Source organism: Mytilus californianus, unplaced genomic scaffold (assembly GCF_021869535.1).
Source record: "Mytilus californianus isolate M0D057914Y unplaced genomic scaffold, xbMytCali1.0.p SCAF_10, whole genome shotgun sequence".
NCBI lineage: Eukaryota > Metazoa > Mollusca > Bivalvia > Mytilida > Mytilidae > Mytilus > Mytilus californianus.
This window is the reverse complement of record NW_026262582.1, coordinates 16,730,728-16,747,323: the sequence shown is the minus strand read 5'-3', so window position 1 is coordinate 16,747,323 and position 16,596 is coordinate 16,730,728. Positions and strand designations below refer to the sequence as shown.

General features: G+C 31.6%; 1 pseudogene; it reads left to right on the top strand.

Moving 5' to 3' along the window:
- The first annotated feature begins 252 nt into the window (after positions 1-252).
- LOC127718691 (toll-like receptor 4) lies at positions 253-13,042 on the top strand (annotated as a pseudogene).
- Positions 13,043-16,596: the final 3,554 nt, after the last annotated feature.

The window sequence follows — 16,596 nt, the reverse complement described above, 5'->3', positions numbered from 1 at the left end:
AAAAGTAATGGATAAATTATATGATTTAGCCGATTTTCTGTCGAGTATTAAGCCCCTCCTTCTACAAATTTTAAGCCAATCAAAAAATACCTGCTTCATTCAGGAGCTTGCATCAACATTTTTCTCGAGCACCTGTAAGGTGACGATAAAAGTAGAAATATGGATAGAAATGTGGAATTTTTGTTAATCTAGCTAGATATTTAGTAAGAATAAACCTCACAACATCACAAGAAATGCATACGGTACGTTTAAATGGAGTTTATTGCCAAACTCAGGCCTCCACCTGGTGATATTGTGTAGGTATGGCAAACTAATGGGAAGATAACTCCAAATTACCCTAAATAATTGTTCCCAGATGTTCTTAAAAATAAAATCTTTGGGTGACCTCCGATTACGGCCTTCTATTAACTTGTTAAGTCTCAGAAGGTTATGATTGCTTTTGATAGATATTATATGAATATTCATGATTCTGTATATTATAATTTTCGGGAATACGATGAAATATTTGAGGTACAAAAAAGGGTTTGAAAGTTACATTCGTTTCAAAAAAATACAAGGGAACGTTATACAGCCATAAAATATACTTTTTTATTAAGTTTAGTATATTGATCAAATAAATAGGTCCAATAAATAAATCTAGATAGCTGTGTTCATATCAAAATTAACTTTATAAATAACCTCCCTTTTTGTGTATACATAGTTATTTCCCTTGCATGGACAACTTTTGGTTTAGATTGGTTTAAAATTTTCACTGTATAAATATTGTAACTGATACAGATATGAATTTACTTTACTTTTATACATACAAGTATTTACAGTGATCTGACATAATTATTTTGTTTAAAATTTCACAAATAAAAATAATGTTCTATTTATTTTCATTGTTTTTCAGTGCAACAGGTATTTTAGACCTGTAGTATAATTGTTGGAAGGTTGACTTGTTGTTTATTTTTATTTATAAGCATTCACTATACATGCTATATAAGAATAAGAATATTTCATTAAATAGAATGTTAATGAAAAGCACGGGGGGGGTCTCAACATTGGATTTTGGGTACAGTTGTGCAGCTGGGATTTAAAAAACACCCCCCATTCATATATTGAATAATTGTGAAATCCCTAGCTATACATATATTTCACAGCGAGATCATAACCCATTCATATATATTATCAGCTCAAATAGTACCTAAATATAACACAATTGGTCATTTACTACCTATTGATATATTTCCTCGGTAAAATTGCACCCCATTGATATATCTGACGTATCAAAAAAGGTACCCATTCCAGCGGCACATATATATATACCTTCATATAGGAAGAGACCCCCCCCCCCCCCCCCCCCCCCGTGATGAAAAGGAACATTCTAAAACTGTCATGACTATACAAAGATAGATGACATACTTCAAACCTTTTACGTCTCTCATGGTACACACACACAAACATATAAATTTGTATATAAAGAGTAATATTCATATTTTTATTTTGTTTCTTAACATTCAAATGTTTATAAAGTTTTACTTTACATTTTCAATATACCAACTGATGTTCTGAAGAAAGCAATATATAAAGGTATCGTCATGTTATGTGACTTTGGACGATAGAATTTCATGAGAGTGGTTGACATTTTCATGCTTTATGCTTCTATTTTGACCAAAAACTAAACATGGAGGATTGAAATTGACTAACAAGATGTAAAAGAAGCAATATAAAAAAAACTATAACCCAAATGATTAAAAAAGTGTATTTTATTATTTTTTAAAGAGAGGAAACAGTTTTTCTAGAATAGTCAAAAATTACCATTTTGAAAATTTGCTATTTCTTCGTTGTTATTATGTGTATTGATAAAAGTGAAGCTGTTTTGAAAATGTCTTTACAATGCCTTTAAAATGAGGTAAAGTTTTCTTTGATCAGTTGATTTTAAAAAAATCACTTTTCGTACCTAGTAAAAGCGTCGACACTGCTCCTACGTGCGTCGACGTATAAATTACAGAAATAGACATATGAAATATTAATAAAACCTGGAAAAATATAAACAACATCAATAAAGTTGCATAAAATAAGAGAATGTCTGTCAAAAAATGGACGAAAACGCATTTTAACAACAACAAAAACAAAAAAGTCAATATTCATCAATGCCGTTATGTTATAGTCATATATTTTATATGAATGTGCTTCAAACACTACTACAGGACAATAGACATGTATGTTATGTTTATTTACGACAATTATATAAGATACAAAGAAAAAAATAAATATATAGAGAAGGAAAATAATGAAAGATATATATTTAAACAGTAAGTAAAAAAGTTGTTTACCTATACATTATACATACATTATTTTTTTTTGATAGAGATATCAACGATGCCTAATTCTATCAAATTCTTGAAATTTTCTTGTTTCAAGACATAAAAAGCGATATTTTGAATTGGATGGCGTAAATGCCAAACCTCTAAATCAACCAATATCACTTAAACACAGTGCCAAAACGATGTTCGTTGATCTAGTTATTGTTTAAGTGACCAACTTTGCGTCGCGTTTGTATTCAGTGGGTCGCAACGTTTACTGTACACCTTGTTTACTTCTGGCTCAGTAAATAATGTCCCAGGAAGTACAATATGGATATAACCAAATCAGATTTATTATTGTGGAAAATTTGTTTTTGGGGCATCTCATATAAAACAATCATCTGTAATGAAAAAGTAAAATATGCTAGATATTTTGACTAGATTGCGATAAGATTATTAAAACTGTAAATGATTTTCTGCAAAACAACATCTATGTAATTTTAATCTACAGTTTTTAAATAGATTGTAGTAATTCTGTGACACCAATTAATTACACCCCTTTCATAGCATACATGTTCCTGTATTGTAACCAAAATGTATGACCAAAACGCAGTAAAGACCTGTATTAATTCCAGCTAGTTGTAAATTGTATAACACTTACAGTTACCTGGATTTTATTTGTGCTTCAAATAATCAAGAATTCTTCAATCAAACTGTAGACATTCACCCAATGGAACTGTTTGCAAATTATAAAATACAAAGATCAATTTTTATTAGTTTCTAGATTTGCATATAACAGTTTTACACGAAAAAACCTATATACAAATTTACGAACAAGAGAGAAGTTTTACGTTCCTTACTGTAGTAGTATATCATTTTTGACATTGATTTTCATGTGGTCCCATCCTACAGTATGCACATTTTCCAACTATTTCCATATGGCCGTGTATGTAGTTATGCTGTTGATTTAAATTATCTTAATCTATACCTACCTGAATTTTGTTACCACATATTTCTTAAAACCTTTACCTAATTCATTAATAGATACACATATTTGGTGAGGAAATTTGGCAGAACCTGTTGTTGTATAAAGTGATCGAAACTAAAGATACAGTTCACAGGAATTTATTGGTTATTAGAATAAATTTATTGGTAAAGGTTATCAATTTATACTGTAATATGATCTTCGAATATTGTCTTTATCGGTACTAACATTGGTTTTGATCTTGAGATATCAATACGTAAAGTAATATGCATTGGTATACTGTATTTCTTATACGTTCCGTCTGTATTTGATTTGAAATGACTTTTTTAAACTGCTTAATATGTAGTCGTTAAACAAAATCCGTTGAATGTCTACTGATTGATGATTTAGACTTGCAAAAAATGATTGAATTTTGTATTAATTGTAATTGCTTGGAGGAACCTCGAGTACTCTTAGATAGTTTTTTTTTTTGTAAGTTATTTCTGTGCTTTGTGCTGATCGCTCTGATGAGTCAAGTCCTTTCCAACTGATTTGCAAAGTCAGTTCTGATATTTTGCTGTTTCTCAACTGATAGGTGGGTTGCGCAATCACAAAAGTGTTCAACCCCGTCTCTTTTTGGTATGCCCATCCAAAGTCAATAGCCTGTAATTCAGTAACTGTCATTGGTTGGGGTCTGTCATATTTGTTATTTCGTTTATTGTTTTAGCATAACTAAGTCTCATAAATTTTTCTATTTTGGATTGTGTAACATTATACAATTATTGACTTTTGATAGGGTTGATACAATGATCTATCAACCCCAGAGATATGATATTTACCCGGACAAACGGCCTAGGTTGAAAGTTTTATCTATGGAATGGCTAAATCATTGTATCAACTGATATCAAAGTTCAGCAATTGTTTTATTATATTACTTGTTTATCCATTTCCAATTTCTAGTATTTGCTCAAGATATTTAACTGCTCCTTTTATACTAAATATATTATCTGCTTAGGCAGTTGCTAAACTTTTGTAAGTTGAAATATTCAATAAGATCTAGTAAAAAAATAACATCGAAGAAAACAGAAAGAACAATGAGAATGTGCATGACGTAATAAGGCTATGTTATTGACGTAATCTAAGAAACAAATTATTTATAGGTAGCTATTCCAAATCTTAAATTAACCGCTCCTGATATTCCCCGCGGTGAATATAACGTTTTATCAAAGAAGATTCCCCACGTTTTTAGCCAAAGAGAAAAGAGATTTTGTATAGTCATATAATAAATTGTCTTGTCGGGGCCATTTACAGGTTACTACATGTATGTGGTAGGGTTTGATCGCTGTTGAATGCTGTATGGTGACCTATAGTGGCTTACATCCACGTCATGTTGGTCGCTGTGGTATAGTTGTGTCATTTGCAATCGTACCATATTTCCTCATTCTTTCATATTCAAATACTCACATTTTTTAGAGCTTAAAGAGTCATTATACTATGATATTAACGTGTGTTACTCCAATAACATGATATTGGTCAGTGTAACTCAACTAATATGAAATTAACCTGTTCTTTTTCCAGAACATATCAAAATGAAAATGAGTTGAAAAAAAAACAACAGTTTAAAATCTTCCTTATAATATAATGTGCATAACATGGGTTGTAGTATGTATCGATGACGAGAAGCATAAACGTTTGATGTGTTTTTGTTGTATTCATTTCTTCAAATATATTTTAAAGGGAATCGAATACAATTATAGCATGTTTTGTCGCATCTAAGGCCTTTCAGATAAATCATTCCGAAAATGACAAAAAGAAAGAAAAAAATCCTTTCAAAATCAGGATAATTTAATTCAATGGTTGTAGTTAGATTTTGTCATATTCACATTATGTCTTGTCGGGACCATTTATAGTTGACTTTACGGTATGGGTTTTGCTAATTATTAAATGGCATACGGTGACCTTTAGTTCCTTAAGTCCACATCATTTAAAATAATAAAATACCTCGCTCATTTTGATTCTTACCATATATCTCCCTATTGTACAATGTACAGAGTAAATATTTCGTTTCTTCATATGACGTAATCAATAATAAAAAAAAACAGAAGTCACGCTGCATATCACCGTATCAGTGCTTTATACATGTATGTAGATATTATAATTTTAAAAATAGAATCTTTGATATTGAAATTAAATAATTCCACATGTAAAAAGATGTAACTTAAACAGTTATCAAACTACCACTGGGTCGATACCTTTACTGGTGGACTGTAAGTCTCCAAAGGTAACGCCAGCTCAGTAATGGAAATACGGATATTGTTTATTGTGTAATTAAAATTTGCTGATAATAAAATTTTGGAAATTATTTAAAATCAGGAGTATATCTCCCTCACGCTAAGCTCGGATTTCGTGCCCGGCTGTGGCTATGGTTTTGAATAAAGTTTGGATTTTCAAATACTTTGGCCTCTAGCATCACTGAAGAGACATTTATTTAGTGATTAAGATAATAACACAATGTTGACTGCTGTACCCAAATTGTTTACATTTTTACTTATTATGTCTTTTTGTTTTGCTCACACATTGTTGTCAATATAATGAAATTATAAGCAATTGTCATACAATTGAGATTTAAGGCCTTTAAAGTCCTATAAAACCAGGTTTAATCCACCATTTTCTGCATAAAGAAATTCTTATACCAAGTCAGGAATATTACAGTTGTTTTCAATTCGTTTGATGTGTTTGAGCGTTTGATTTTGCCATTTGATAAAGGACTTTCCATTTTGAATGTTTTTTTTTTGGGGAGTTCGGTTTTTTTTGTTATTTTACTTTTTATTATTGAATTATTGAAATGCGCATCTTTTGCAGTAAAATTGGTACCGTTTATGTCATTATCAGGGGTACTGAAACGTGTATGCTGTTTGAAGCGGATTTACAACGAAAAGGGATAATAACTTATGGAAATAAGATATGAGCGATATCTGATTTTGTAGTTTTGCTTTATTATATGATGAATTGGAAAGGATAGAAACTGAAATATCAAAACTACTATTAAGAACAGATATCATTTTAAAGTTGGTGTCAATATAGTGCCAACCTTGATTCAAGTTACAACTTTTACATCCAAATACTTTACTTTATGTTGACATGAATTATCATTTATAATGTCATAATTATATATAACTGTTTACACAATATTGAATGGATTTTTTTACCTTAGGAACATATAACCTTAGCTGTATTTGCCAAAACTATTCGGAATTTTGCACAATGCTTATTAACTTTGTACTTTATTTGACCTTTACCTTTATCTAGTCGAGCGTCAGTGACGAGTCTTTAGTAGACGACATTATAGCCTGGTATCAAACACTTTTTTGGTCCCGAACATTGGAATTCTGAAGCATTGTATTGTTGGCCCTTGTGGATCCTCTATGAATCATACAAAAATTAGAACGACATCTGTTCAATTTACATTGTATTATTCAAACTTGATTCAATTATCAAGCACCTATCAAAAAAAGTTTACAATATTTCAACTTTATATTTTGATAAACTCGAAATCTCAAAATTTCCAAAACCTTGGGGAAGACGACAGCTACAGTGTTTCTTTCTTTTAAAATGCGAGGATGTCTTTGATAATCAAAGTTTTGACGATCTGAAGACCATTTACCCATGACCAATGCAAATATCGCAACACCATCTATCCAATTATTGTAATTTTGATTCAAATGTAACCCTTTTACACCAAAGGATTTACAATATTTACTTAATAACTCAAGAAATGTTCATAATCCGTGTCTTAGAACGTACTCCTTCTTCACAGACAAGAAACAGATAGTATCTCAAATGGCGATAGAGTATTTCAGGAACAATATATTTGTCGCAATTGGGACCCCCAAGATCATGCCCCAGTGCACGTGGTTGCATGGAAATTGACTGTTGGTCAAGATGGATAGAACACGTAGAAGATGACTTTTGATTCATGTTTCAATTTTCTATACTTTATAGTTCAAAAGATTTCACTGGTCACCAGGTAACCAGGTAACCCATGACACATAGTTCTTATCTCATGGCAAATACAATTCCCTTGAGAATCGCGGCAGACATATAGTAGTGTAAAGTATACACAAACATGTAATCCTATCTCAAATGGTGTAAAGGATGTATCGGAGATTTTTGCGTGAAGGATCCCGATGAATATCCACGAGGAATAATCTATTTGTTTTGATTAATTGTAAATGTAAGTCAACAAAAAATGAACATACCTATGTTGTATCATGCTAACAAAAAGTGGTGAATACTTGACGTATGCCACTCTCTGTATGTATAAGACATCATTGGCGCTCGAATAAATTAAGTAGGAAGGCTAAATCATACTCGAAGCTCGTTAAGATCACGTTATTCGAAGGGTATTTAAGTATATGGGCGCTATCTTTCTATTTATATATGTATTGACGGTCAATATTAAAAATCTTGCAAAATACAACGTAAAATACACAGAAAGAACATTGAGGTCGATTTCCATAACACACTGTATAAATTAAGGACTGTCACTCAGTCAATACGTTATTAAAGGACCTTTTATATTATATTGACACTGGGACTTCGTCCTCGGTCAATATAATCTGAACAGGTCCATACATAACGTATTGATCTTGTCAAAAGTTATCCGTTCATACTATCCACATGGACAGGCAAATGAGTTATATGGCACAAATTAAATCCATTCATTGGCTTTGATCATTTCTTTTTTTTATGGTGACCTTAAATTTCAAACTTGATGTAAAAATTCTTTATTTTCCTGAAATACATTGACTGAAATTCTATAGTTATCAGTTGGTGTTTGTTATATTGAATGTGTTATTTTAAAGATACATCGGCCAAAAACGTTTTGTATTATTCGACCTCTGATTGATAATGTATCTTCTTTCATTTTAATATTTTTACATCGTTATTAAAAAATATCGGACAACATTACTGCTGGATTTGCAAGACATTAAATACAAACAATGTTCCATGCTCGTGTTACTGTGAAGATAAAGATGTGAAACATGGTCAATGCCATGTAATTTGTAATACAAAATCAAACACCACCTCACATATGTACATCAGTCAGGTTACACTGTCATGGAGAAATCCCTTAATAGTTTTAAAAAAAAAAATTTCAGCTCATTTTTGAATGGACAATTAAGAGAAAGTAAATTCGTTATTATTTGAATAGCATTTTGTTGCCTTTAGGAGGGCATTTTACCGTAAACTCCAACCGTTACCAACTCCTGCAAATAAAGAAAATTTCTATATTATTGTTGTCTGTTTGAAAATAGAATGTTTTGTTATATTTTTTAATCATAATTTCCTTGTTATAGATAACATCCTCATGAAAACTTCCTGTATTTGGTTCACGTATCTTACTTTTAAAGATTTGTATACCACCAATCGTACCAAGTGATAGAGTGATAAATTAAATTTGAAAAGTCAAGATAAACGATTTAAAGTGTATTCAAAAGCGGTATGTTATTGGTGGACCAGCTGATCGACAGGTAAGCGTTATAACTATATATATATATGTTTTAAGATGGATACGATAGTGAAATAAATTGAGGGAAAAACACAAAATAACATAGAGCCTAAATAGTTACAAAGGAGACTGCAAATTCGAGCTCATAGGCATAAGAAAAGATATGATCGAGAAAGGCAGACATAGAAAGTATAGAATCAAATAACCCTACATCAACATGAAATGTTGCAAAACTATTGCGCATCCATAAGGATTAATTACTGGTCAACATTCTTTGCATGTTACTGTCGAAGTGATTCCGTACGGATGGCAAATACATTTTGCATATTCAGAAAAAGTCTGACAAGACATATAATCTTGAGGAAAGGGTGTTAGATTTACGTAGCTCGTGGTAAAATGTGATGGAAGGGCAGTAATATTTGCCTTGCGACAAACCTCCTACTGACACATCAAAGTGTTTGTGCAAGATATATTTGACGTATATAGATTGCGCCGTTAGGTTGTTGTGTATTATACACTCCAAGGTCGTGTTTCTATATGTGCAAAGTATTATTTGTTTCGTTTTGTTAGTTCGAATAAAGTGAAATCAGCAGTATCATTTACAACCAATAAGGAATAAAACATGCAAGTTTTCCATAATTATACATGTACAAAGAAGAGTTGACATTCTTTTGAATTTCCCTCCAGATGATATTCAGTTTTGGTTTTTATTACAATAATATCATTTAATTCCTATCTTTATCTGCTGCAACGACCTTGGAGATTGTACCTTTGTCATTTAGTTATGTCTCGTTTAAATAAGCATCCCATCATATCCAGGTATTAGCTTGTTATGATGAAACCATAATGCTCTTCAAATAAAAGACGTTTACTAAGTAACAATGTAAATATAATACCTGTTATCATTCAAATATAGCATTTCGAGGAACTACATGGGGTGAAGATCACCTATATATCAATCATAAAGTAAGGATAAGTGTACACTGTCATTCTTTACGAATATTGTGGATAAGATCAATCATCTCTAAAAATAATCTTTGTATCAATCATTCAGCTGAATTAATTCTGACAAATGTGTACACGTTGCGACTTTCAGTTGTTTCTGTATTTATCTCTAATTGCAACAGGTTTAAAAAAACAATTGAAGCTTGATAATATTAAAGTTCATGTTATCGCAACACATTTTCACGATAAGATTTAACGAGTTGCCTTCGTCGATTTTGTTGCTGTCCATTTCCTTATTTATAAGATAGTGCCTAATTTTCAAAAAGAAGATCTCTTTTAATGATTATATGAAACAAAGTGGACACATGACACAATTAGTGACAATATGTTTTAACTGAAAAAAAATGGACATTTTGACATATATTTTTATCAAATTTTAACCACATTTTCGCAGTCAGATAGTCAGGCAAAAATTATGAGTAAGTGAACGATCTTCTTTGATTTGTATACCATGTTACTCTTTTTATCACTGTTAATTCCGAAATTATTGTGAAGTTTTTATTATTGCGAATAATAAAGCTGGGTTACTATCTGTCGCAATAATAAAAACTCGCATTCTGAAATCTAACACATATATTTCTTCGTATGTTATCCTGTAATCACAAAGGGGCCTCGGTGGCCGAGTGGTCTAAGAAGTTACTACTGTAATCACTAGCCAGTCAACACTGAGGTTGTGAGTTCGAACCCCGCTCGTGCGGGTGCACTCGACTCCAATCTTAATTGACTAGGATTGTCAGTTTTCCTATCAAAGGTCGGTGGTTTTCTCCGGGCACTCCGGCTTCCTCCACCAATAAAAACTGGCTGCCACGATATAGCCCAAAAGCGGTGCTTAAAAGTGGCGTTAAAACACCAAAAATCAAATCAATCAAATCCTGTAATCACCATTATTATTGTCACATTTTTGTATGCCATGTCGAAATTGCTATAATAAATATACGCATTAGTTTCCGAATTTACGGTTCTATGATTTTTTAATTTCATTGCAGATACAAAATGAAAAGCAAACACATACTATGTAATGATCTGTCTTAATTATATTAATAACAATATGCGGGAATATACTGCACCATCCATGTAGCTTTCTTGCAAGATGTAGATGCAGCTTAGAACATCACAAAAACGTTATGAATGCCGACTTCTCACATATAAAGCTCAAAAGGATCCCAACCGTTCCAAGTTAAGTTATAAAATTGATCCTAAAACATAACCTTATTGATGAAATACCAAATGGTGTCTTTTCTAACAATACAATCAATACAGAAATAGACTTGTCTTTTAACAGGATTCATAGACTTACAGAAATGTCGTTCAACGGTCTTCAGAATTTGCTAAAATTAAGCTTGCAAAACAGTTATCTGTCTAACGGAAATAATCTTCGGTGCTAAAACGTATTCACATTTAAAGAATTTGAAGTATTTAAACGTGAAAAATAATTTCGTTGAAAACTATCAACTAGACATATCAAAACTAGTATCACTTGAAAGTTTACATATTGACTTCTTGTCAAATAGCTTTGTTAACTATCTTCACAAAATTGCGGATCTGACTACAGATTTAAAAACGTCTCATATTAAGGGTTTACATAACACCGCCCTTCAATATGTGTTTGTCGATGGTAATCGTCTACAAACTATAGAGAAAAACACATTGACCTATCTTCCAAACTCACTGAAGTTTTTATCCGTTAGACGAAATCCTTTAAAGTTTGGATATTATATATCAGATGTACTTCCGCTTACTAATTTAGAAGCTGTAGACGTTTCAGACTTTTATCGTCATAAACAGACCTTAATCCCGACAAAAATGTACTTTTGATTCAATATGCACATGCAAAGAAGACTCGTCCAATGAACCCAGTTATATGGAACAAGTGGGATCTCATCACTTTATGTCAAAGACGAGATCAGAAAAGGGGATCTTCCAGATATCTTTAGTCTTGCTGTAATACCGATTCCAACAAATTTGAAACATATAGATGACAGCTCTGCATGTCTGATAGTGGATATACCTAAGTAAATGCTTTCAATAAATAAAATAGAAACTGTTGATTTTAGTAATAACATACTACATTCATTGATTGGTCCTATCTACAATGGCGAGAGTCTGAAAATGCTAAACGTGGCTACCAATTTCTGCAGCAATATTTCAAAATTCTTCTTTAGCTCTTATTTTAAAAACTTAGAGCGTTCAAACTTTCAAAATAATTTACTTGGTTATATACTTCTTGACGATGTTGATGGTGCTCGAACTATCTAAAAATAGAATTCCAAATCTATCGGAGAATACATTCAAATCACAAAGAAATCTGCATAAAACTTGATTTTAGTGAAAATATTTTTACAGACATGCTTTTTCGTGTATCACACATGTTGCATTTACAGGAATCAGATTTGAGTAGAAACAGAAAAACGGTCATCGGCGACCCTATTACATTACAATGGGAATCTTTAGCCACAACACACAACTTTTCTGTGGATTTGAATGAAAACTTGTTGGAATGTAATTGTATATCAATCAAGTTTATTATCTGGATGACAACCACCAATGTCCGTTAAAAAAATATAAGTGCATGTTATGGAATCGAACAATAGTTGCTCTTCATAATCCAAATGAAACTTACAATTAATTAAAGAAACATTGCACATCATATGCACATTTAGAAATAGCCTTAGTTTCTGGAATTCTACTTTTTTTTATACTTTTCATGGGATCAATAATTTACAGATACCGATGGAAGCTTCGTTACTTATATTACATCGTGAAAGTAAAGTACAGCAGCTTACGTTCGGAAAATGAGGAAGAATATTACATGTAGGGAGGATTTGTATCTTATCCAGATGAAGATCGAATGTTTGTTCACAATACGCTTCTACAAAAACTTAAAGTTGAAAACGGAATTCAATTATGCTTACACAAGAGAAATTTCCTGCCCGGAAATGCCATTACTACTAATATCACATCCTGCCCGGAAATGACATCGCTACTTATACCACATCCGCAATTCATAACAGTCGCAAAATTCTAGTGGTAATGTCTCATAACTTTTTTAAATCATACTGGTGCATGTTTGCATATAACATGGCTCGAATGGAAAGCATTTACGAACGAAGAAACGAAAACGTGCTTTTCCTAATGTTTTATGAACAAATGTCTTCGTGTGACCTTCCGCTGAATGTGCTTGAAATGATTCAATCCAAGTCATATATACAATATCCAAAATATGAATATGGAGATACAGTTTTTTGGGACCAGTTGGTGAATGCCTTAAAATAAAATGTAGTGAACGGAATATATTGATGTTTCTTACTCTGATAATCTATAAAGAAATAGGCTGGAGATATTCAAAACTCTTACTTCTAAGAGAAAATGACAACGATATGGGAAATATACAAAACACGACGATGAGACAAACATGTCAACAATACGTTAAAGAGAAATCAATAGACTTTGCAACACAAACCCTAGCAAAACTCGGGGTAGTGTTTGTGTGTTCCGAAAGGTTGAGGAAGTTCTGTTCCACATGTTGAACCCTTCATGTTGATCATAGTATTTAAAACTGGATGATAAGTCCCAATCGATAATATTATAATCGAGGAAAAAGTCATATATGACATGTAGATGTGGTCCAAGAAGCAGTAAATATGCACGTTGTATGTTTGTTGTCGTTGTTATTATTATAATTCTCTGTTTCGTTGTAGCTTATTTCACGTCTTACTGACGTTTATATATGTAATTAATCTGCACACATTATGTCAACATTTGCAAGTAATATTATAAGCTCTTTATTTGGCACGCACCTTTTTATTTCATTTGTGGACATTCTTTTCACATGATATGCAATATAACTGATACGGTAATTTTCTTTAGATTTACTCTTTATAACACATAAATTAATTTATAAAACAATAATTATTTTGGGCAAAGATCACCAGATTTGGCATAACTTTTTGAATATTTTATTTCCAGTAATCTTCAACTTCGTGATTGTCTATCCAACATTCTTAATCCGAGCGCTGGATGAATCTTATGTAGACGAAAATTATGTCTGGGCTGATGTTCATGCATCATTTTGAGTACATGTATGTTTTGTACTCAGACTATAAAATCAATAAATGAAAGTACTGTCTTAATCTTTATAACACATAAATTAATTAAAAAAACAATAATTATTTTGGGCAAAGATCACCAGATTTGGCATAACTTTTGGAATATTTTATTTCCAGTAATCTTCAACTTCGTGATTGTCTAACATTCCTAATCCGAGCGCTGGATGAATCTTATGTAGACGAAAGTTATGTCTGGGCTGATGTTCATGCATCTTTTTGAGTACATGTATGTTTTGTACTCAGACTTAAAATTCAATCAACCAAAATACTGAATTTGATGTTTCGACTACAAATTTTACATTCGGAATACTAAGTAAAGTTTTGTGACCGTTTTAATATTATTAGCCTGTTATCTTTGATGAGTTTTTACAGATAAACACCGTCTATAATATGGAAACTTAGTTTGATTTTCTAATGAGATAACTTTAATCAGGTAGGTTTTAGTGAAATATGGTTTTATTATATCAACGTTCATTTTATAAAATACCATATCTAATGTTACAAGACTGCTGCATGATAGCAAATTTCCTCCACTGCTTAGTAAATGAGAAATAACATTGTTTGTAATATAAATTGCATTTTTTCTTTTGATATGTTAATGAAATAATTTGCTTAAAAAGTGTGTTGATGGAAAACAATGGTACTCTATCTGCAATTTGATGTTGTACTATACTTTGAAAACTAAATATGAAACTCAACTAGAATCGAATGGAAAAAATCGGAGTTTAGCTATGTTAACTGTTTGTGAATAACTGTTAGTTTTGTTTTAATTTTGAATTGTTGAACATATTTTACTGTCGGTGCCATTTACAGGTTACTATATTGTATGGTTTTGCTTGCTGTTGGAGGTCGTGTGGTGACCTATAGTTCCTACCATTCACATAATGTTGGTCTCTTGGTGATAGTTGTCGCATTTGCAATCGTACCATATTTCATTATTCGTTCATCTTGAAAATTACAAAGCGTGTTTTACCGCATCTAAGACCTCTTTCTCAAACTTCAAGTTAATTTCAAAAAGGGGAAGTAAAAAAAAAACCTGACAAAATCCAACGTTATCAATGAACGGAACGAGTGCTAATCAACTGTCATATTCCTAACTTGTTACAGACATTTTCAAAAGATTGTGGATTAAACCTGGTTTTGTAGCTAGCTTAACCTGCCACTTGTATGGCAGTTGTTTAGAGTTCCGTTATATTAACAAAATTGGCTGAGCAACACAAACAGACATAAATGATTAATGTGACAATAATGCGGTTTCAGCAGCAAAACTGGGTAAACATGCATTACAACAAACTACAACATTTAGACAAATATACAAATATATCTAAAAAAAGAGACAGAGTTGTTGAAGTCGATAGTATATTTGACAAAGACATCAACAAAAAAGTAAGTCATTGTCATGAATGTCATATATATATATATATATAGATAATATTACTGAAAAAGTGGAATATGTAATATTAAATTAGTAATTCAATATTGGTTACATATAGATGTAAAAAGACATCCAAATTCTTTACTTTGTGTTGACATGAATTGTCATTGATATTGACATGTTCATAAATTGTTTTAACGGTCTACAAAACTTTGAAGGTTCGTAAAATTAAAGATTTATACCCTAGGAATAGATAACCCTAGTTGTATTTGGCAAAACTTTTCTGAATTTTGTGAAGCTCTATAATGAGTGTTATTCTTTAAAATTTAACACAAGATTACTCGAAAACATTATTTTTTTCTGAAGTTGCACATTGGAATCCTGAAGCCTTATCCTTGGGGATCTCCGATGGGATCATACAACTATTAAACGATATCTGTTCAATTTAAATTATATCATTTTAACTTGATTCAAGTTTTAATTTTCTATCAAACAATTGTTTACAATATTTCACCATTAAAATTCAATACTGACAAACTTGAAAATTTCTGCTCCGAGAACCGAGAATGAAAATTATAAAAAAACCTTACGCAAACTCAATTGTTACGGTGTTTCTTTCTTTTATAATGCTAGGATTTCGCGGATAATCAAAGTTGTGACGATCTTGAGACCATTTACCTATGGCCAATGCAGCTCCATCTATCCAATTGTTGTAATTTTAATTCAAATGTTACGCTTTTACACTAAAGAATTTTACAATATCTACTTCATAACTCAAGAAATGTTCATAATCCGTTTTAATACAAGAAAAAAGTACTCTTTTTTTCTGCACTGACAAGACACAGATATTACCTCAATTGGCGTATTTCAGGAACAATATATTTGTCGCTTTTCGTATTACCAAGATCATGTCTCAGTGTTTGCCTTGAAGTTTACGTTTAATCAAGATGGATTAAATATGATTTTTGATTCGTGTTTCAATTTCCTATACTTAATAGTTCAAAAGATTTCCCTGGTCACCAGGTACCCCACGACACATTTCAGTCAAGAGTTCCAACCACATGGCAAACAAAATTAAAAAAACTTTCGCGAAAGACATATAGTATTTAGTACACACAAACATGTAATCTTATCTCAAATGTTGTAAAGGAAGTATCTGGTAAAGCGATTTGTGCTTGTAGGACCCCGTTGAATATCCATCATGAATAACCTAATTGTTTCAATTAATTGTAAATGTTATAAACCGAATACATCCAGTAAAAATGAACATTTCAATGTTGTTTCATGCCAACAAAAAGTGTTGATGTGGATGTATGCCACTCTCTTTATGTATAATACTTATTATT